This window comes from Astatotilapia calliptera, unplaced genomic scaffold, assembly GCF_900246225.1.
Source record: "Astatotilapia calliptera unplaced genomic scaffold, fAstCal1.2 U_scaffold_1, whole genome shotgun sequence".
Taxonomy (NCBI): Eukaryota; Metazoa; Chordata; class Actinopteri; order Cichliformes; family Cichlidae; genus Astatotilapia; species Astatotilapia calliptera.
Window position 1 is genome coordinate 2,133,914 of NW_020535618.1, and position 23,523 is coordinate 2,157,436.

The 23,523-nt window shown below is 42.4% G+C and overlaps 1 long non-coding RNA gene across 1 annotated transcript; it reads left to right on the top strand.

Annotated features, from left to right (window-relative positions):
- Positions 1-15,515: 15,515 nt before the first annotated feature.
- LOC113017197 (uncharacterized) lies at positions 15,516-21,193 on the top strand. The gene is made up of 3 exons (XR_003271414.1): positions 15,516-15,545; positions 19,715-19,790; positions 20,505-21,193. It is a non-coding gene; the product is annotated as an uncharacterized LOC113017197 (long non-coding RNA).
- The last annotated feature ends 2,330 nt before the right edge of the window (positions 21,194-23,523 follow it).

Consider the following 23,523-nt stretch of genomic DNA (forward strand, 5'->3'; position numbering starts at 1 on the left):
TATGTGAGCTGTTTTGTCAGACATGAACTGCATGAAGTCCAAGCAGCACTATTTCCTGAGTGATCACTCTCTGCAGTCCTGCATGAATGTTAAAGTGACTTCTACAGTTTTGATGTGGAGAAGCTCTGCATGTTCAGAAACAGAGGTCACACTAAAAAGTGAGAACAGTATCATATGCTGTTATTTTGCAATAAATATCTATATACTGGACAGGCTGCCTGCAGTTTGATGACAAAACAGAAGATGAAACACACTGAAAGTCACAAGAAAAAAACATACAAATAGTTTTCATGATTATTTTTTTATTTTAACAGGTGGGCGCTACCATTCGTCTCTTACATTGTTTCATTCGGACTGTCTCTCGTGTTCAGCTTTCATGGTCTGGACGCTTCAAGGTAAACAGGTTTATGTTGCGATGCCCTCATATTGATGACAGCTGTCAGTGACTTTGACACTGAAAAATGTAAATGCATTTTTTCTCAGACAAGTTCTACATTCAAAAGGAGCAACTGTTCTTTGTCATCGTTTAATGCCTTCATTGAGGTTTATTTGTTAATACTTATCAAGTGAAATGGAAGTTCAGTCTGATCTAAAAATAAGAGTTTCATGTCTGTGTGTTAACAAGCAGATGTAACTTAATTCACAGTGCAAATACTATTAAAACCTGAAATATGCTTGTTTCTATTAAGACTGAACCATTCTAATATAAACAGAGCTAGTACTTAATATTTGAATACCTCCCCGATTGTGATATCGGGGTATAGAGCTAGCATCACACCGGCAGTAAAACATCCTTAGCTTAGAACATATACCGCACTTATACCACACTGTAAAGAGCAACAACACACTACATTCTCATAGCTCCAGATTGACCTTTTTCCAGAGGTTTCTGAGCTTATTCAGATAGTAAAATGCATTATCTAAACTTAACAGGTAGCTAACGAAAGCATGTGACTCACTGGGATTTTTCAAAACAAATAACTTGACAGATGTTTTTCCCTTTGTGGTCAGAGTTCGGGGCCTAATAAAAGAGTAGCTTATTAGCATTTATATTTAAAACAATTTGGTCTCATTAACTGGTTTGTAGTACTGAGGTATTTTCCTGTTGCACTCCGAAACACTTGACCGTCATTAGAGGGACGATCTCACGGGAAGAGACAGGTAACACTTGCACAAGACGCAAGGTCGTCGCAAAACAAAACTGCATCAAAGTGCGCACTTGTGACAATAATATGCTATAGTTTTAGATGATGAAAAAGGATTTTGTAACCCTGTATTTTACATCGGCATTAATTTTGGGATTTTAATGATTTCTTTGAACTCTACAGCATTCATCTTTAATGACTTAAAAATAGGAGTTGGCCCCAAGTTTGAATTTATTTGGATCTTCAGTAAACAAACTGCACAAAGACTCAAAGAATGTGTCCATCACTGTGTGAGCTGCTTAAAATGTGATGAGAATTTAAAAGGAAGAAGCATATTTGTCTAACTTTATCAGAAAGTAAACGTAGGAAACAAACAAACACATTTTGTTGCTTTCTTCCTGTTAGATGTGAGTCATTATTATATATCTGTATATACAGTGGTTATACAGATATAGGTGTATACTACTATAATAGGGATATTAAAATGAACTACAGGGTTATTAAACTGTGTCTTTAAATACAATAAGTGAGCTGATGTTACGGTCGTTCCTTTTCGCCCAAAGGTTATGTACTAGACAGTAAAATCAGAAAATAGTCACCATGATGGTCCATATGTTGATTTAGTGGTTAGCTTGGTGCCTCACAGCAAAAAATTTGCTGGTTAAAATCTCAGCTGGAATCTTTCTGTGTGGAGTTTGGTTCAGTTTTTAATAAAATCAGGAGCATCAGGAGATAAAAAATAAAACAAAATCCAGAAATATTCATACTGTATCAAACACTCGTCTGATTGTTGACTTCAGTATTCCCTACAAAGGTGAGCTGTCCTGCTTCTTTCTACTTCACTGGAGCTGCTGTCTGCAACATCCTGCAGCTATGAAGGCGTCTCTGAAGTCTCTTTGTTGGCCTTACAGCTGATCGAGAGGAGCATAGACACTGTTGTGTAAAAACTCAACTCTAATCTAACCACCATTCTGTGCATTGTTCACAAGTTAGAACCTGTTGTCTAAGATGCTGCAGATGCTCTACAGAGCCCAGTTATTCTTTTCAACATATTCATTATTTCTCAGCCTCGAACAGTCTGCTGCTGATCTCAGTAAATGAACTTTTGCCTCTGTCCCTGAGCTCAGATTTGCAGGTGTGATTAAACTACAGAAACAGTCTGAGGCTTCAGCTCAGCAGGAGCAGAGGTCACGAGCTAACAGCTACACATACAGTAGAAACAGGACACGTCTGAAATTCAAGAAAACTAAAGAAAAAGAAGGAAAAGTACGACATTAGTTCAATCTTCTTTTGGAATGAATCCATCTTTAAAACTGTTCAACACAACGTGATGAAATCGTTCACAAAGATGCTGAACAACAAATCCAGGATGTCCTCGTCTGTCTCTGCTCTGAGAAGCTGGAACAGCAGCAGGAGACTCAGGTCAGCTGGAAGCCCTCTGAGAGAGTTCAAGGAGGCGAATCCTGACTCCTGTTTCTCTGTTGGACTGTTTGTCGATGTTTTGCACCAAACAAAAATAACATTTAATAACTTGTGAAAATCTTATTTTCACATTTCAAACAGGCTGCTGTTCAGCTGGAGGCTGGTATGAACCCTGACTCTGTGGTTTAAGTTTCCTGTAGATTAAAACACCACCAACAACAACAACAGCAGCAACAATAACGCCAACAGGAAGACCAACTTTCAGTCCAAAAAATTCATCCTCCTTCCCTCCATCCTCCTTCCCTCCTGCCTCCTTCCCTCCATCCTCTGTGTGTCCTCCTGTCTGACCTGCAGGTGAGAAACAGGTGTGAGGTGTCAGCTGTCAGGTAGGTGATGAGTGAAGAACAGAACAGAATCAAACTGCTGTCAGACATTATCTACTGCACTCTGATCACATCACTCAGACCAGCTGCTTTCTACAAAGTCTCATCAACAACATCTTTACAAACAAATATCAACAACCAGGAAGCAGCTTCACCTCTGATCACACACACACTCAACTCTACTCACTCACCTGGAGGAACAACAACACTCAGGTGGATGATGCTGATGGGAGGAATCTTTGACAGGGCTCTCTTCCTGCGCACAGTTCCTCTGTTGAACACACGACATTCGTATTTTCCACTATCAGCACTCGTTGCATTATTCAGAATCAAAGACACGTCTCCATCCTTCATCTGTCTGTCCTGCAGATCCACCCGGTTCTTAAAAGATGGATGCTGGTGATCTGGAAGGAACTGTCCACCCTTGTAAACAGCAACATGTTCTGGCTCCAGATCAGCTCTGCTCCACTGTACAAGTGTGAAGTTGTTGTTTGGAGCTCGACATGTCATCGTGGCATTCTGTCCAGACTGACCCGTGATGGTTTTCTGGTCTGAAAGATGTAACAACAGAGCAGAAAGGAAACAGTCACTTCTACAGCAGCCAATCGGAGTGGGGAACAGACACAACTGCTCTCTGGTTTATGCTGGTTGAATCACACAAACGTGACCATAGACCTGTTAAAATCTGTTAAGGAATCACAGAATTCAGACGAACAACAAAGCGATAAATTCTTGATAAAGAACAAAGTCTAAACATATCTCAGTGCAAACAGAACAACTTGTGTTTAGCTCCCAGTGTTAGAAATCAAACAAAAACACAATTTGAAAGGACTTGAGAAAAATAATATTTTTGCAAACACCTTTGAACAGCTGCATATTTGTTGTTTTTGTTCTTATGCTCAGAAAGATGCAATGTTTTTCAGGTTATTATTTCAGGTTGTTTTTCTGGTGACCACAGAACGAAATTATGATAATAAGTTTATGTCTGTATAGGCTGTCAGTCAGAGTGGTCGCCACATGATCGGAAAGTCGGGGGTTCAAATCCACTGAACGGCTACCCTGAAGTATGTCTGAGCAAGGTACCGTTCCTACACACTGCTCCCCGGGCGCCTGCTCAGTGGCTGCTCAGTGCTTCACTGAGTGAACAGGTCAAATGCAGAAAGAGTAATTTCCCCACAGGGATCGTTAAAGTAAAATATACACATAATCTTAATATTGTGGACTTTAGCTCATCAAACATCTACATCAAGGTTTCTCTGTGTCCAGGTGATTGTAGAGCCAGGCTCTGAGCACGCAGATCACATGGATGACACGGGTGCATCCTTACTGCTGTAAGACTTTGTGGGTTTGTAGACATGAAGCCATGTTGTAGGTCCACCTCTGTTCACATAATCATCATCTTTGTGAACACGACATGAACTTCCTGGACATGTATTGTTGTAGGGTCTACCTTAGAGTATAAAGCACCTTGAGGTGACTGTTGTTGTGATTTCGCGCTATATAAATAAAATTGAATTGAACTTGTGTTGACCAGGCCAACATTCAATTCAACCAACATTCGTTAGTTTTTGCTCCTGATTTCACCATCAGCTCTTCATCTACTACACTGCTCCCTCTGAGAAATCAGTATCAGATAGATGCAGGTGACGGGGCTGACTAAATGATGCAATGAGCTCCCAGTTCAGACATCAGGCTCACGACTCCGTGCCAACCTGGGCGCGCTGTAGTATGTACCATACTGTACACTGCCCCCTATCGGTCATCGGCTCGCTCTGCAGGCACACAGGGAACGCGCTTCCGCTGCAATCTTTGTGAGCTCGCTACACAGTTGCTCTCCGTGAGAAGAGAAGCTGTTTGTGTTATTAACGTTTGTGTTATCGTTCGTGGACGGTGGAAAACAGCTTTGCTAGGAGCTTTAAACAATGATGCCCTTTACTCGAAATCGACGTGGGCTTAACTTTGGATATTGGAGCCTGTTTTTAATCGTGACGTCGACAAAAACGAAGCTTATCAGCAGCTTTCACCGTCTTCATGTTTGCTGACGTGTGGGATCAGGCACAAAGGAGCTGCTAGTATGTTTTTAGAGCCTCTGCATGTCGGGGTAAGTAAAACACAGACACGCAGAGTCATAAGAAGGTCGTGTTTCACGTCTGGTTGTAGCGCTGAAACATGGCTGCTGCTCTGGTTGAGCGTTGTGCCATTTATCACCGACGGAGCGTTCCCCAGCGTCGGGAGCGCTCACTGGTCAGGATCCAGGTTACTCCGCTTTCTTTACAACCAGCTAGTCAAGTAGTGATGTTTTAATTTGGTGACAAAGTTACAGTTGGATGTCGTTACATTGCCATAAAGTGAAACCTCCTAGAAAAAGAAGTTATAGTTTTAGGAAGTCTTACATCCTTGTTGTTGGTTCAGAGGTTGTTTCAGCAAATTGCTGCGGAAATGTTAAAGTTTGAGTGCATTCTCAAGTGAGGGATGACTTCTTATTGGAACAGGAGGAACGAAGCCCAAATATCAACAGGACCTATTTTCTTTTGTCCATGACCTTCGCTGTCATCCAGTTTCTGGATGGGGAAAACTCAGATAAATTTCACTACAGTGATGTTCTCAGCAGGTACTTGATGCGAGACCAAAAATGACTGTTCCTTAACCAGGCTCTGATGGTTAAATAATCCACACACAGTGCGCGCAAACAGTGCTCCAGTTGTGCGTCTCCTCGAGTTTTAGTACTTCTTTAGTGGCTTGGTTGTTCTCCTGAGATAACGCGGTCAAGTGAGCTGTGATTTGTGCGCCGGGGTGAAGCCAGCCGACCTGTTACCCGCCGCGAACATTAAGACTCGCGGTAGCGCTTCTCCTCCTTTGCTGATCGCTAGCATAGCGCGCGTTACGGAAGTGCGACACCGTGTCGAAACGCCTGTTTCGAGCTTTTTTATCCTTAACTTTCTCCCGTAGCAGAGCACTGCACATGCTAATAGCATTATATTAGTACCAACTTCAGGTTTCCCGGATTAAAAACCCCTGTTATGACGTGAAAGTAATCCGGGACCAGTCCGCTTTTGCCCGCTACTCTGATTTGTACCGCTATGCTAACTTGACGTGTCGCTTTGCTGTCGCTAGCTCGGCAGGTAGCCGTGCTTTGAGCCAAGTGAATGTTTTCTGTTATGTGAGGTTTTAGCCGAAAAACGATGTTCAGCAAGTCTCGGTGGCTCTAACAGTGATCACTTAAACTGCACACAAATACTAAGACTAAGCAAAACACACAGAAAACTCACACCACACAGAGCCGCTTCTACTTCGCAACTAGCGAGCTAACTTGCGCTCGAAGCCCGGTAACCGGCGAGCTTCGCTAATCACGCTTACGTCCCGGTTGCGTGTGTTTAATATGCCAATAACGGCAAATCAATTCATCAGCAATCTAAGAGTTACATACTCACCTGTTGACGCAAACGCGAAATAACAGACGAGAAGAATCCCGAAGAGCGACGTACGAACACCGCTACCCATCTTGTCGCCGTGAAGACGTTCGCTCGGGACGGTAACGGTGCCAAATACGGTTGTGCCCCGAACTGGTTTCCTGGTTTCCGCATTAAAATGATTGGCCGTATTTACATTGTTGTAAATGACTTGTTGGTGTATATGTGAAACGTGTCAAATAACGCAGGATTTGAGATACTTTGCAAAACAGTTAATTTCTAAATTTTATATAACCCGTCATAAATCATGTTCACTGAACTCTACTTACCAATATAAGTAAAGACAATACACATAAAAATAAATAGAAACATTGGAAATGACTTCTGTTTAAATGATCAGTTTTGTAAAAACTCCAATAATCCATAAATGCATTGATCGGCTCTACTTTCTAAAAGACTGTATGTTTGTTATATTTATTAATAACTGCTCATTTGTTTGTTTGTTTTTTTTAAACATTGCAGTCAGATCCTTAAATGTGTTTATATATGTTGATAAAACAGAATTAATATTCCAGTCAGTTATTTTATATCTAATATTTTGTCTTCATTGTGTTTCCAGTCACATCATAATTGAGTTGTTGAAGACTTTCAGAAAGGACAGAATGAGACTGACAGGTGAAAATCGATGATGACAGCTTAAGGATTCACTGTCGTTAACATAAGTGCACTGACACTTAATAATAAAAACAAAACTGTAAAATTAGAGTCCAGATGAGAGTTACAGCTGACATAAGTAGCATTATAACTTTTATTTATTATTTTTATAGTTTACATGTTGTGTATATTTAAAGTACCTAAATACATTTTTAAGAGGGCCACATGGTGACATCCAGGCTTTGCATCCACCACCTGGTATTTCTTTAGTATCTGCTCGGCCGGGTTTCCAAGCGATCTGAGCAGGTACTAAACTGTGATGTCACCGATTGGCTGGTCGGTGACGTCGCTTGATGAGTCGTAACAAGTCTGACAGGGTGACAGGCAGGTGATGCTGAAGAGGTTCATCAAATGGACACTGGTGTAACATCCGTGATGTCGATCAGACGTCCATCTTGGAAATATTCTTTAAAAAAAACTATCTGTGTGTTTTTGTAGCAACTTTAAGTAACAGGGCGTTCATACCACGTGTTAGAAGAGAGTAACCGTTACAGTGTGTTAATAGTTGTATATATTTCTAATGTATCTGACCTCGACTCTCTTTGTACCAACAGGAAGGAGGAAGAGGGCGACTTTACTTGGTGTCAGAGACAGAAATGAGAAAAAGCTGAAATGAGTGAGAAGGACGATGAAGGAAACATCTGTGCTGTGTCTGCTCTGTAAGTAGAATCTCCTGCACTACAGAGCAGGTTTATTATACCCAGGGTATATTTCTGTTATTCAGATTAGTTGACGCTAACATTGGTAATCAGGATATTCTGTCATATGAAGCTGATATGAGTTGATAAAACTCACTCAGTTAACCCGGGGTTTCCCTCCCTGCACCTCCACATGTGCTGTTTTCACACAGTTATGGATAAATGTATCAACATCAAAGAGACTGTCTGCTGCTGATGAAGAGTGTGTGTGTGTTTGTGTGAGCAATATACAGTAATGTAGTACTAGCAAACCTAGTACTGTACCAGTACTCTGTTGCTTTAGTCGAGTTTTATTGTCAACCAAACAATACACACTCGGGTAACAGTGGGACAAAACATCGTCCTCCTTCAAAGGTGAAAAACACTGTAAAATGACATGAAAATATAACAAATTCAAATATACATGTCTACAACTATACAGAAGATAAACTGAGAATAAGTTCAACAGTATTGTGCTTGGATAGAGAGAGTAAGGATGAGGGCTGTTCGATATAACCATATATATCAGATGACGATATAAAAACGTCTATCGTTTCAGTTTACGCTATCGTTTGTTTCGTGGTGTCGCAAAATAAACTGTTTACGTCAATATTTTTTCATGGTTTTGACGGTCGCTGTAGTGGCTATATTCATTTCTTTCTCTTATATTTAATATAACCACACTACGGACGCACAAGAGCCTGTTTTTATGCGTCGTCGTTAGCAACAACAACTGTAAAACCATCGTGTGTCCGCTTGTTTATGTTCCACATAAACCTTTCACAATAAAGCTCAAGATCCTGTTGAGACTTTTCAAAATAAACTGAATCGCGTGAAAGAGTATGCAGTGTTTACGGATGAGAAGCAAAACAGCTACAACTTATGTCTAAAAATGTATCGTTTCATCGGTTAAAACACTCGACTCCAGGTACACGACGTGCAGCTGGAAACACTTCAAGCAAGTCGAGCTGCCCGAGATTCACAGAATTTACAGAAAATGTTACATTTTTGTGATTTATATCGTTATCGGACGATAGATGTTTTATATCGGGAGATGAGATTTTGGTCATATCGCACAGCCCTAATAAGGATAGAAAAGGATGATAATACATAAATACAATAGTACACAGAATAAATGCACTGCTCCAAAAACAAAGGGAAAACTTACACAACACAATGTAACTCCAAGCCAATCACACTTCTGTGAAATCAAACTGTCCACTTAGGAAGCAACACTGATTGACAATCAATGCCACACACTGTTGGATTAGACAACAGGTGGGAATTATTAGCAAGACATCCCAATAAAGGAGTGTTTCTGCAGGTGGTGACCACAGACCTTCTCTGTGCTGATGCTTTCTGGCTCACGTTTTGGTCACTTTTCAATGCTGGCTGTGATTTCACTCTAGTGATAGATTGAGACAAAGTCTACAATCCACACAAGTGGCTCAGGTAGTGCAGCTCATCCAGGATCACATCAATGTGAGCTGTGGCAGGAAGGTTTGCTGTGTGTCAGTGTAGTGTCCAGAGCATGGAGGCGCTACCAGGAGACAGGCCGGTACATCAGAAGGCCGTAGGAGGGCAACAACCCAGCAGCAGGACCGCTGCCTTCACCTTTGTGGAAGGAGGAACAGGAAGAGCACTGCTAGAGCAAAATGACCTCCAGCAGGCCACAAATGTACACGTGTCTGCTCAAATGGTTACAAACAGACTCCATGAGGGTGGCATGAGGGCCCGACGTCCACAGGTGGAGGTTGTGTTTACAGCCCAGCACCGTGCAGGACGTTTGGCATTTGCCAGAGAACACCGAGATGGCAAGTTTGCCCCTGGCAATGAAAGCAGAATCACACTGAGCACATGTGACAGACGTGACAGAGTCTGGACACAGCGTGGAGAACCTTCTGCTGCCTCCAACATCCTCCAGCATGATGGTTTGGCAGTGGGTCAGTTATGGTGTGGGGTGGCATTTCTTTTGGGGGGGCTGCACAGCCCTCCATGTGTTCATCAGAGGTAGCCTGACTGCCATTAGGTACTAAGATGAAATCCTCAGACCCCCTGTGAGATCATATGTTGGTGCGGGCAGCTCTAGTTTCCTCCTAATGCAAGACAATGCTGAACCTCATGTGGCTGCAGTGTGTCAGCATTTCCTGCAGGACGAAGGCATTGATGCTGTGGACTGGTCCAGCTGTTCCCCAGACCTGATTCAACCCAGCACATCTGGGACGTCATGTCTCGCTCCGTCCACCAACTGCACCACAGACTGTCCAGGAGTTGGCAGATGCTTCAGTCCAACTTCCAACCACTCCATCCCTCTAGCCACTTCTTCCAACCACTCCATCCCTCTAGCCACTTCTTCCAACCACTCCATCCCTCTAGCCACTTCTTCCAACCACTCCATCCATCTAGTCTCCACTGCCAACAACTCCATCCTTATAGCCACCCTCGCCAACCAATCCATCCCTGTAGCCAACACCGCCAAAAGCTCTATCCCTCTAGCCACCCATGACAACCACCCCATCCCTCTAGCCACCCCCGCCAACCACTCGATCCCTCTAGCCATCCTCGCCAACCACTCCATCCCTCTAGCCACCCTCGCCAACCACTCCATCCTTCTAGTCTCCACTGCCAACAACTCCATCCTTATAGCCACCCTCGCCAACCAATCCATCCCTATAGCCAACACCGCCAAAAGCTCTATCCCTCTAGCCACCCACGACAACCACCCCATCCCTCTAGCCACCCCCGCCAACCACTCCATCCCTCTAGCCACCCCCGCCAACCACTCCATCCCTCTAGCCACCCTCGCCAACCACTCCATCCATCTTGTCTCCAACACTAACAACTCCATCCCTCTAGCCACCCTTGCCAACAACTCCATCCCTCTTGCCACCCTCGCTAACAACTCCCAAGACAACTCATTCCCTCCATCCTCCTTCCCTCCTGCCTCCTTCCCTCCATCCTCTGTGTGTCCTCCTGTGTGACCTGCAGGTGAGAAACAGGTGTGAGGTGTCAGCTGTCAGGTAGGTGATGAGTGAAGAACAGAACAGAATCCATTTCCTCTTCAAACTGCTGTCAGACATTATCTACTGCACTCTGATCACATCACTCAGACCAGCTGCTTTCTAAAAAGTCTCATCAACAACATCTTTAGAAACAAACATCAACAACCAGGAAGCAGCTTCACCTCTGATCACACACACACTCAACTCTACTCACTCACCTGGAGGATCAACAACACTCAGGTGGATGATGCTGATGGGAGGAATCTTTGACAGGGCTCTCTTCCTGCGCACAGTTCCTCTGTTGAACACACGACACTTGTATTTTCCACTATCAGCACTCGTTGCATTATTCAGAATCAAAGACACGTCTCCATCCTTCATCTGTCTGTCCTGCAGATCCACCCGGTTCTTAAAAGATGGATGCTGGTGATCTGGAAGGAACTGTCCACCCTTGTAAACAGCAACATGTTCTGGCTCCAGATCAGCTCTGCTCCACTGTACAAGTGTGAAGTTGTTGTTTGGAGCTCGACATGTCATCGTGGCGTTCTGTCCAGACTGACCCGTGATGGTTTTCTGGTCTGAAAGATGTAACAACAGAGCAGAGAGGAAACAGTCACTTCAACATCAGCCAATCGGAGTGGGGAACAGACACAACTGCTCTCTGGTTTATGCTGGTTGAATCACACAAACGTGACCATAGACCTGTTAAAATCTGTTAAGGAATCACAGAATTCAGACGAACAACAAAGCGATAAATTCTTGATAAAGAACAAAGTCTAAACATATCTCAGTGCAAACAGAACAACTTGTGTTTAGCTCCCAGTGTTAGAAATCAAACAAAAACACAATTTGAAAGGATTTTTTTGTTTTTTTAAAAAAAGATGTTTTGCAAACACCTTTGAACAGCTGCATATTTGTTGTTTTTGTTCTTATGCTCAGAAATATGCAATGTTTTTCAGGTTATTATTTCAGGTTGTTTTTCTGGTGACCACAGAACGAAATTATGATAATAAGTTTATGTCTGTATAGGCTGTCAGTCAGAGTGGTCGCCACATGATCGGAAAGTCGGGGGTTCAAATCCACTGAACGGCTACCCTGAAGTATGTCTGAGCAAGGTACCGTTCCTACACACTGCTCCCCGGGCGCCTGCTCAGTGGCTGCTCAGTGCTTCACTGAGTGAACAGGTCAAATGCAGAAAGAGTAATTTCCCCACAGTAAAATATACACATAATCTTAATATTGTGGACTTTAGCTCATCAAACATCTACATCAAGGTTTCTCTGTGTCCAGGTGATTGTAGAGCCAGGCTCTGAGCACGCAGATCACATGGATGACACGGGTGCATCCTTACTGCTGTAAGACTTTGTGGGTTTGTAGACATGAAGCCATGTTGTAGGTCCACCTCTGTTCACATAATCATCATCTTTGTGAACACGACATGAACTTCCTGGACATGTATTGTTGTAGGGTCTACCTTAGAGTATAAAGCACCTTGAGGTGACTGTTGTTGTGATTTCGCGCTATATAAATAAAATTGAATTGAACTTGTGTTGACCAGGCCAACATTCAATTCAACCAACATTCGTTAGTTTTTGCTCCTGATTTCACCATCAGCTCTTCATCTACTACACTGCTCCCTCTGAGAAATCAGTATCAGATAGATGCAGGTGACAGGGCTGACTAAATGATGCAATGAGCTCCCAGTTCAGACATCAGGCCCACGACTCCGTGCCAACCTGGGCGCGCTGTAGTATGTACCATACTGTACACTGCCCCCTATCGGTCATCGGCTCGCTCTGCAGGCACACAGGGAACGCGCTTCCGCTGCAATCTTTGTGAGCTCGCTACACGGTTTCTCTCCGTGAGAAGAGAAGCTGTTTGTGTTATCGTTCGTGGACGGTGGAAAACAGCTTTGCTAGGAGCTTTAAACAATGATGCCCTTTACTCGAAATCGACGTGGGCTTAACTTTGGATATTGGAGCCTGTTTTTAATCGTGACGTCGACAAAAACGAAGCTTATCAGCAGCTTTCACCGTCTTCATGTTTGCTGACGTGTGGGATCAGGCACAAAGGAGCTGCTAGTATGTTTTTAGAGCCTCTGAATGTCGGGGTAAGTAAAACACAGACACACAGAGTCATAAGAAGGTCGTGTTTCACGTCTGGTTGTAGCGCTGAAACATGGCTGCTGCTCTGGTTGAGCGTTGTGCCATTTATCACCGACGGAGCGTTCCCCAGCGTCGGGAGCGCTCACTGGCCAGGATCCAGGTTACTCCGCTTTCTTTACAACCAGCTAGTCAAGTAGTGATGTTTTAATTTGGTGACAAAGTTACAGTTGGATGTCGTTACATTGCCATAAAGTGAAACCTCCTAGAAAAAGAAGTTATAGTTTTAGGAAGTCTTACATCCTTGTTGTTGGTTCAGAGGTTGTTTCAGCAAATTGCTGCGGAAATGTTAAAGTTTGAGTGCATTCTCAAGTGAGGGATGACTTCTTATTGGAACAGGCGGAACGAAGCCCAAATATCAACAGGACCTATTTTCTTTTGTCCATGACCTTCGCTGTCATCCAGTTTCTGGATGGGGAAAACTCAGATAAATTTCACTACAGTGATGTTCTCAGCAGGTACTTGATGCGAGACCAAAAATGACTGTTCCTTAACCAGGCTCTGATGGTTAAATAATCCACACACAGTGCGCGCAAACAGTGCTCCAGTTGTGCGTCTCCTCGAGTTTTAGTACTTCTTTAGTGGCTTGGTTGTTCTCCTGAGATAACGCGGTCAAGTGAGCTGTGATTTGTGCGCCGGGGTGAAGCCAGCCGACCTGTTACCCGCCGCGAACATTAAGACTCGCGGTAGCGCTTCTCCTCCTTTGCTGATCGCTAGCATAGCGCGCGTTACGGAAGTGCGACACCGTGTCGAAACGCCTGTTTCGAGCTTTTTTATCCTTAACTTTCTCCCGTAGCAGAGCACTGCACATGCTAATAGCATTATATTAGTACCAACTTCAGGTTTCCCGGATTAAAAACCCCTGTTATGACGTGAAAGTAATCCGGGACCAGTCCGCTTTTGCCCGCTACTCTGATTTGTACCGCTATGCTAACTTGACGTGTCGCTTTGCTGTCGCTAGCTCGGCAGGTAGCCGTGCTTTGAGCCAAGTGAATGTTTTCTGTTATGTGAGGTTTTAGCCGAAAAACGATGTTCAGCAAGTCTCGGTGGCTCTAACAGTGATCACTTAAACTGCACACAAATACTAAGACTAAGCAAAACACACAGAAAACTCACACCACACAGAGCCGCTTCTACTTCGCAACTAGCGAGCTAACTTGCGCTCGAAGCCCGGTAACCGGCGAGCTTCGCTAATCACGCTTACGTCCCGGTTGCGTGTGTTTAATATGCCAATAACGGCAAATCAATTCATCAGCAATCTAAGAGTTACATACTCACCTGTTGACGCAAACGCGAAATAACAGACGAGAAGAATCCCGAAGAGCGACGTACGAACACCGCTACCCATCTTGTCGCCGTGAAGACGTTCGCTCGGGACGGTAACGGTGCCAAATACGGTTGTGCCCCGAACTGGTTTCCTGGTTTCCGCATTAAAATGATTGGCCGTATTTACATTGTTGTAAATGACTTGTTGGTGTATATGTGAAACGTGTCAAATAACGCAGGATTTGAGATACTTTGCAAAACAGTTAATTTCTAAATTTTATATAACCCGTCATAAATCATGTTCACTGAACTCTACTTACCAATATAAGTAAAGACAATACACATAAAAATAAATAGAAACATTGGAAATGACTTCTGTTTAAATGATCAGTTTTGTAAAAACTCCAATAATCCATAAATGCATTGATCGGCTCTACTTTCTAAAAGACTGTATGTTTGTTATATTTATTAATAACTGTTCATTTGTTTGTTTGTTTTTTTTAAACATTGCAGTCAGATCCTTAAATGTGTTTATATATGTTGATAAAACAGAATTAATATTCCAGTCAGTTATTTTATACCTAATATTTTGTCTTCATTGTGTTTCCAGTCACATCATAATTGAGTTGTTGAAGACTTTCAGAAAGGACAGAATGAGACTGACAGGTGAAAATCGATGATGACAGCTTAAGGATTCACTGTCGTTAACATAAGTGCACTGACACTTAATAATAAAATCAAAACTGTAAAATTAGAGTCCAGATGAGAGTTACAGCTGACATAAGTAGCATTATAACTTTTATTTATTATTTTTATAGTTTACATGTTGTGTATATTTAAAGTACCTAAATACATTTTTAAGAGGGCCACATGGTGACATCCAGGCTTTGCATCCACCACCTGGTATTTCTTTAGTATCTGCTCGGCCGGGTTTCCAAGCGATCTGAGCAGGTACTAAACTGTGATGTCACCGATTGGCTGGTCGGTGACGTCGCTTGATGAGTCGTAACAAGTCTGACAGGGTGACAGGCAGGTGATGCTGAAGAGGTTCATCAAATGGACACTGGTGTAACATCCGTGATGTCGATCAGACGTCCATCTTGGAAATATTCTTTAAAAAAAACTATCTGTGTGTTTTTGTAGCAACTTTAAGTAACAGGGCGTTCATACCACGTGTTAGAAGAGAGTAACCGTTACAGTGTGTTAATAGTTGTATATATTTCTAATGTATCTGACCTCGACTCTCTTTGTACCAACAGGAAGGAGGAAAAGGGCGACTTTACTTGGTGTCAGAGACAGAAATGAGAAAAAGCTGAAATGAGTGAGAAGGACGATGAAGGAAACATCTGTGCTGTGTCTGCTCTGTAAGTAGAATCTCCTGCACTACAGAGCAGGTTTATTATACCCAGGGTATATTTCTGTTATTCAGATTAGTTGACGCTAACATTGGTAATCAGGATATTCTGTCATATGAAGCTGATATGAGTTGATAAAACTCACTCAGTTAACCCGGGGTTTCCCTCCCTGCACCTCCACATGTGCTGTTTTCACACAGTTATGGATAAATGTATCAACATCAAAGAGACTGTCTGCTGCTGATGAAGAGTGTGTGTGTGTGTGTGTGTGTAATATACAGTAATGTAGTACTAGCAAACCTAGTACTGTACCAGTACTCTGTTGCTTTAGTCGAGTTTTATTGTCAACCAAACAATACACACTCAGGTAACAGTGGGACAAAACATCGTCCTCCTTCAAAGGTGAAAAACACTGTAAAATGACATGAAAATATAACAAATTCAAATATACATGTTTACAACTATACAGAAGATAAACTGAGAATAAGTTCAACAGTATTGTGCTTGGATAGAGAGAGTAAGGATGAGGGCTGTTCGATATAACCATATATATCAGATGACGATATAAAAACGTCTATCGTTTCAGTTTACGCTATCGTTTGTTTCGTGGTGTCGCAAAATAAACTGTTTACGTCAATATTTTTTCATGGTTTTGACGGTCGCTGTAGTGGCTATATTCATTTCTTGCTCTTATATTCAATATAACCACACTACGGACGCACAAGCGCCTGTTTTTATGCGTCGTCGTTAGCAACAACAACTGTAAAACCATCGTGTGTCCGCTTGTTTATGTTCCACATAAACCTTTCACAATAAAGCTCAAGATCCTGTTGAGACTTTTCAAAATAAACTGAATCGCGTGAAAGAGTATGCAGTGTTTACGGATGAGAAGCAAAACAGCTACAACTTATGTCTAAAAATGTATCGTTTCATCGGTTAAAACACTCGACTCCAGGTACACGACGTGCAGCTGGAAACACTTCAAGCAAGTCGAGCTGCCCGAGATTCACAGAATTTACAGAAAATGTTACATTTTTGTGATTTATATCATTATCGGACGATAGATGTTTTATATCAGGATATGAGATTTTGGTCATATCGCACAGCCCTAGTAAGGATAGAAAAGAATGATAATACATAAATACAATAGTACACAGAATAAATGCACTGCTCCAAAAACAAAGGGAAAACTTACACAACACAATGTAACTCCAAGCCAATCACACTTCTGTGAAATCAAACTGTCCACTTAGGAAGCAACACTGATTGACAATCAATGCCACACACTGTTGGATTAGACAACAGGTGGGAATTATTAGCAAGACATCCCAATAAAGGAGTGTTTCTGCAGGTGGTGACCACAGACCTTCTCTGTGCTGATGCTTTCTGGCTCATGTTTTGGTCACTTTTCAATGCTGGCTGTGATTTCACTCTAGTGATAGATTGAGACAAAGTCTACAATCCACACAAGTGGCTCAGGTAGTGCAGCTCATCCAGGATCACATCAATGTGAGCTGTGGCAGGAAGGTTTGCTGTGTGTCAGTGTAGTGTCCAGAGCATGGAGGCGCTACCAGGAGACAGGCCGGTACATCAGAAGGCCGTAGGAGGGCAACAACCCAGCAGCAGGACCGCTACCTCCACCTTTGTGGAAGGAGGAACAGGAAGAGCACTGCCAGAGCAAAATGACCTCCAGCAGGCCACAAATGTACACGTGTCTGCTCAAATGGTTACAAACAGACTCCAAGAGGGTGGCATGAGGGCCCGACGTCCACAGGTGGAGGTTGTGTTTACAGCCCAGCACCGTGCAGGACGTTTGGCATTTGCCAGAGAACACCGAGATGGCAACTTTGCCATTGGCAATGAAAGCAGAATCACACTGAGCACATGTGACAGACGTGACAGAGTCTGGACACAGCGTGGAGAACCTTCTGCTGCCTCCAACATCCTCCAGCATGATGGTTTGGCAGTGGGTCAGTTATGGTGTGGGGTGGCATTTCTTTTGGGGGGGCTGCACAGCCCTCCATGTGTTCATCAGAGGTAGCCTGACTGCCATTAGGTACTGAGATGAAATCCTCAGACCCCCCTGTGAGATCATATGTTGGTGCGGGCAGCTCTGGTTTCCTCCTAATGCAAGACAATGCTGAACCTCATGTGGCTGCAGTGTGTCAGCATTTCCTGCAGGACGAAGGCATTGATGCTGTGGACTGGTCCAGCTGTTCCCCAGACCTGATTCAACCCAGCACATCTGGGACGTCATGTCTCGCTCCGTCCACCAACTGCACCACAGACTGTCCAGGAGTTGGCAGATGCTTCAGTCCACGTCTGAGAGGAGGTCCATCAGGAGACCATCCACCACCTCATCAGGAGCATGTCCAGGTGTTGTAGGTTATACAGACACGTGGAGGCCACACACACTGCCGAGCTTCACTTTGACTTGTTGTAAGGACATTACTGTAGAGTGTTTTTCCTCTTTGAGTGTGACTCCAAATCCAGACCTCCATGGGTTGCTACATTGGATTTCCACTCATTCAACTATCTAAAGTATTTAATGAGAATATTTCATTCATTCAGATCTGGGATTCTTATCTTTGTGTTCCCTTTATTTTGAGCAGTGTGCAACACAGAGTCAACAGTGCAAGTGTTGGAAATGTCAGTCGTCTCAGGAAGGAGTGTGTACTATATTACTCTTTAGGACATTAGTCCTTCGCTACACCAACGAGTCCTCAGCAGCTGTTTATTTATTGATGGTACAACTTATTTTATTACAACACTGGTAGAATAAACAGTTTTTACTGAATAAAGTTACAAGTTTAAGAGTCAGTAACTCACTTTAAATATTGTTTGTATTTGATATTGATTGAGCCTCGTCTTCATATTTGCTGCAGCCATGATTGTGACCCTTCTGTTATAATCCTGACTTCAATAATATGAAAATTATTTAAACATTATATTTAGAACAATGTAAATGTGTGAAATGAAGAATACATTGAAATGATATAAATAATGTAACGTCAAAGATGAATTATTGCTATAGAAGATTTAATACTTAACTGGTCGCTTCATGAAGGCTGAATATGAAATATTTGCTCTGTAGGACATAACATAGCATCTATAACACTTTCTAACAAACAAACATATTCTAATAATAAACTAAACAAAGGAATTCACTTTCACTCGTTCATCAGTAAAGTCAGAGGTTGAGCTGGAGCTCGTGTCCCGTCACACCAGATGTGAGAGTAGTGCGTTTGTTCGGTGCAGCATAACAAACTGGCTAATTAAAGTCTATATTTACACTTTTTATTTGAATACTTTATTTAATTCTATATGAGTAACAATAACAAAGTGAGCTGCACTGAAAACAGGTGAGCGTCTCAGTGTTCACAGTAATATTCACAGGAAATCTTAACACTTGTTAGACTTTTTAAGCCATGAGGAGGTTTTGCTAAACTCAGAATCTCCTCTAAGCTGCACTCTGACAACAGTCCAGCTCCATCAATGATCCCATTGTAGTTCTTATTAGTTACATGCTGTTTATAGTGAGTGGGCTTCTTTGCATGCTGCTCAGTGTCTTTGTCCCTTTGATGGGGTGTTGTTGTCACCCTGCTGGGTCCATAGGAGCCTCTACCAGGAGGCTGAGGGGCAGCGTTGGAGGTCATCAGTGTTTTTAGCCTGAAGTTAGCAGAGAGGCTAAACTTGACTCTTTGTTGCATTATAGAGACAGAAGTTTAAATAGTGTTTAACAGGACAATCGAGGCTAAAATGGTTTAAAAGATGAACTCATTAAAAAACACTAACAAATCTTCATGTTTCAAATACTGAGAAGCTTCAACAACAAATATGTGTTCAAGCCAGCATGATGTTTGCTCCTGTAACTGATTGTTTTTCCATCTTGTTCTCTGAATATTTACCAAAAGGCTCCATAACTAATGTCATTCATTTTGTTTCTTATCATTGAAACTGTTGTAGAAAATCCACTTTGTTAAGAAAACAGACGTCTTTATATGAGACTTCAGAAAAATGTTGTACAGGACAAACTGAACAACATCAGAGCGACATCACGACTTCCTGTAACTTTTCTCTGTCCAGCTAAACATGAGTACCTTCCATTTTCTCCTGCAGAGGATTCTGGGTAAAGTCAATCGTGCACTGACGTCCTGTGTGTGTGTTTTATTGTGCAGATGCAGCTGCAGTCGGCTCAGCAGTGAGAACTGAAGACGTCAGTCAAAGAGAAGGAAAAACAGTCAGAGCTGAGAGGTACAGCTGCTCTTCTTTTAGTACAAACACCATAAATCTGTTGCTCACAATCAAACTTTTCCTTTACTTTTAAGTTTGTGTCACTTTTCAAACCATCGTTACGAGTGCTTCCCAGAGACGATGAGTGAAAGAGCAAAGAGTAAAATATGAATCAAACTACGGCCACACAGACTCACAGTGTCATGTGGTGAATAACTTCCAACAGCTGGATGAATAAGATGAGTTAAAGTTTATATATTAGTCTTTAACAAGGATTTAAAAGACGACACTGATGAGGCGAGCCAGATTTCTTCAGGCAGGTCGTCCCAGGATCGAGGAGTCCTCACAGCAAACATTCAGTCGTCTTTAAGTGTGAGCTGGGAACAGTGAACGGGTTTGTGGCTGCAGCATCTCAGGATGTACACACTGACTGGGACACAAGCACCAGTTCCACTAAATATTCTGGTGCCAGTAACCTGTTAAGATGGAGCAATTTGATGTTATTTAATCAGTTTATTTTTCATCCTGCAGTTAAAATGTATCAAAACAAGATTGTGTCTCTGCAGATGCTGTGTGATCTGACACACCTGCACAAAATGTGTCAAAGTTCAATAAGTTACATTATTGTAACTGTGATGCGTTCACTGACATGTCCTGATGCTTTGCTGTATCTAAAGAGAACAGAGAGGCTCTGCTTTGTGCTTATATTCTCCTCCTGTGTGTTTGTGTGTGCAGAGTTTCTACCAGAGCCAAATGTCATCGACTCCTCACTGAAGTCGTCCACCAGTCCAACCACTGGGATCCAGCTGCTGCTCTCTAACTGGTCCACACAGCAGCTCAGACCTGACACATTCACTGTAAACACACTGGTTTATATTCTGTTTGTTCTCCTCATGAAGGAAACCTCAGAAGATCTGAAATGTGAGTGTGTGTCTGCCCCTCATTGGTTGTTTCTGTCTGATGGAAACATGAATTCTTGTGGCTAACAAACACACCTGTCTGAGATAACAAAGAACAAACATGAGTCGACTTCAGCCACAAAGTAAAACCTGCAGGAACGTTTGGTCAGTTTTTGTCTCAGGAGTCATAAAGAGAACATCTGTAACATGTGTCCTCATTCAGCCTGAGAATCCTGGAGACTCAGACGATCATTTTAACCTCTGCTTTATAACTAAAGTGCTCAGCAGCAAGTTTTCATGAAGTCAGACTGAAGTGAAAGAAGGACTCAGACAAAATCTCTTTAATGTGTTTATTTAAAGTTCATAGAGGAATGAATCACTGTTTATGTGATGTTTGATGTTACAGCTGTCTGTGTCACTGTGAGATATGAATGAATTTACATTTCTCTATTTTAACAGGTTCAAATGTGGTTTGTTTTATGATGGAGATACTTTACTTCATTAATAAACGTCCTTCATCTGCAATGTGTCTTTTTGAGTGAAATTGTTTTCAGCAGACACGTGTTAATGTTAGCGCGCCCTCCAGGGGAGTTGGACTGTGCTTCTGTTTCTGTTTCTCTGTGCATACTCAGTACTTATTCTTCACTGACCCACAGATTTGAAATCAGGTTGTTGTTCACATACAAACATTTGTTTTTTTTCTCCAAGTTTTATTCTTTAATAAGAAACTTAACGTGAGTTTTCAATTTGATCCAGCCAAGATGAAGTGGTCTGTGCTGCCATCTACCCACATTAAAGTGCAACAACAGGCTGCCCACCTCTGAGTCTGCAGCACTGAAAACTTAATGTCTACACTTCACACACATCACACAGGATCAGGAGTGCTCAGCTCTTTACAAGAAAATCTCTGTCACACACTGAACACCACAAAAATATACAAACAAGTTCACAAGTTTTATTTCATTACAATCATATACACTCACTGGCCACATTATTAGGTACACCTTCCTAGTACTGAATTTGGTCTTTTTTTTCTTCTTTTTTTTTTTTACTTTCAGAGCTGCTATAATTCTTCACAGCAGATTCAACAAAGTGCTGCAAACATTCCTCTGATGTTTTGTACTGAACTTCAGCACCAATGAACCCACAGAAAAAGTAATTGTACAGTCATCATCCTCTCAGAGTGCAGACGGCTTTGACTCTCAGTTACTCTCTCACACCTCAGTGCTCTGTGGATGAGGTCAGCGCTCAGCCTACAAATATGTACAGTACAGACTTTAAATACAGAAGTCCTGTTTCTCATCCATCAGTCATAACATCATCGTATAATCCACACTGATGTCTATATCACAGCCAATGTGGGCCACAAAAACAAAAGATGAAATTCTGAGGCCACATCTGGAGCTCACGGGGTGGAAGCAGCTTTCTGATACCTGAGAAACTTTCCTCATGTCTCTGTCTGCTTTTAGATGAAGTCCATCTACACTTACAAAGACTGTGAAACACTGAAACACAGAAGAACATTTAAACTGAGTTTGACCCGCATGTTTAATGTCAAACAGACTTTCTGAGTTACTGATTCCCACGTACAGTGGGGCAAAAAAGTATTTAGTCAGCCACAGATTGTGCAAGTTCCCCCACTTAAAATGATGACAGAGGTCAGTAATTTGCACCAGAGGTACACACTTCAGGAACCAACCAAACCAAAGTTTCTTTGCTTTACATAAATCTCCAACCAAAACTTATCAGATGGTGTGGAGCTGTTACCATCTGGGTAATGAAATGTCACTCAAACAGCTTCTGATATTAAACTAAAATAGTCCACACAGCAGCTCCGACCTGAACACATTCAGTGTGAAACACACTGGTTTATACTCTGTTTGTTCTCCTCGTGATGTTACCCTCATACAACTATCTATCTATACGTATAAATATGTCATTTTTATAGTTAAACGTTTTTAACTAGTTTAATGTATTCGCTCTCTCTCTTGTTCCATGGTGCTTTGCTTCAGACCATTTCCTTCTTTGCTTCTTCATCAGGAGGATGAAGAGGAGGATCTTTCTTGTGTTTTTTAGAGATCACAACTGCAAAAACAAGAATGATCACAGCAAGTAATAAAACAGAAGCCATCAGTCGACCATGATGACTTCTACCAACTCCATCCTTCTTCCCTCCATCCTCTGTGTGTGTCTGACCTGCAGGTGAGAAACAGGTGTGAGGTGTCAGCTGTCAGGTAGGTGATGAGTGAAGAACAGAACAGAATCCATTTCCTCTTCAAACTGCTGTCAGACATTATCTACTGCACTCTGATCACATCACTCAGACCAGCTGCTTTCTACAAAGTCTCATCAACAACATCTTTAGAAACAAACATCAACAACCAGGAAGCAGCTTCACCTCTGATCACACACACACTCAACTCTACTCACTCACCTGGAGGAACAACATGAAGGTTGATGGTGCTGCTGATGGATGTCCATGAGAGTGTTTTTCTCACAAAGACATGACACTCGTATGTTCCAGTGTCACTGACCGTCACATCCCTCAGAATCACAGACACGTCTCCATCCTTCATCTGTCTGTCCTGCAGATCCACCCGGTTCTTAAAAGATGGATGCTGGTACTCTGGAATAGACAGATTGTCCCGGTACAAAAGAACATATTCTGACTCCAGATCAGCTCTGCTCCATTGTACTACTCTGTTGTTGTTGTTTGGAGCTCGACATGTCAGAATGACGTCGTGTCCAGACTCAGCTGTGACGTTTTTGTGGTCTGAAAAGGAAACACAGAGCAGAGAGGTTACAGATGAAAGTTTGATCTGTTCACTTCTACACCAGCCAATCAGCAAAGAGTT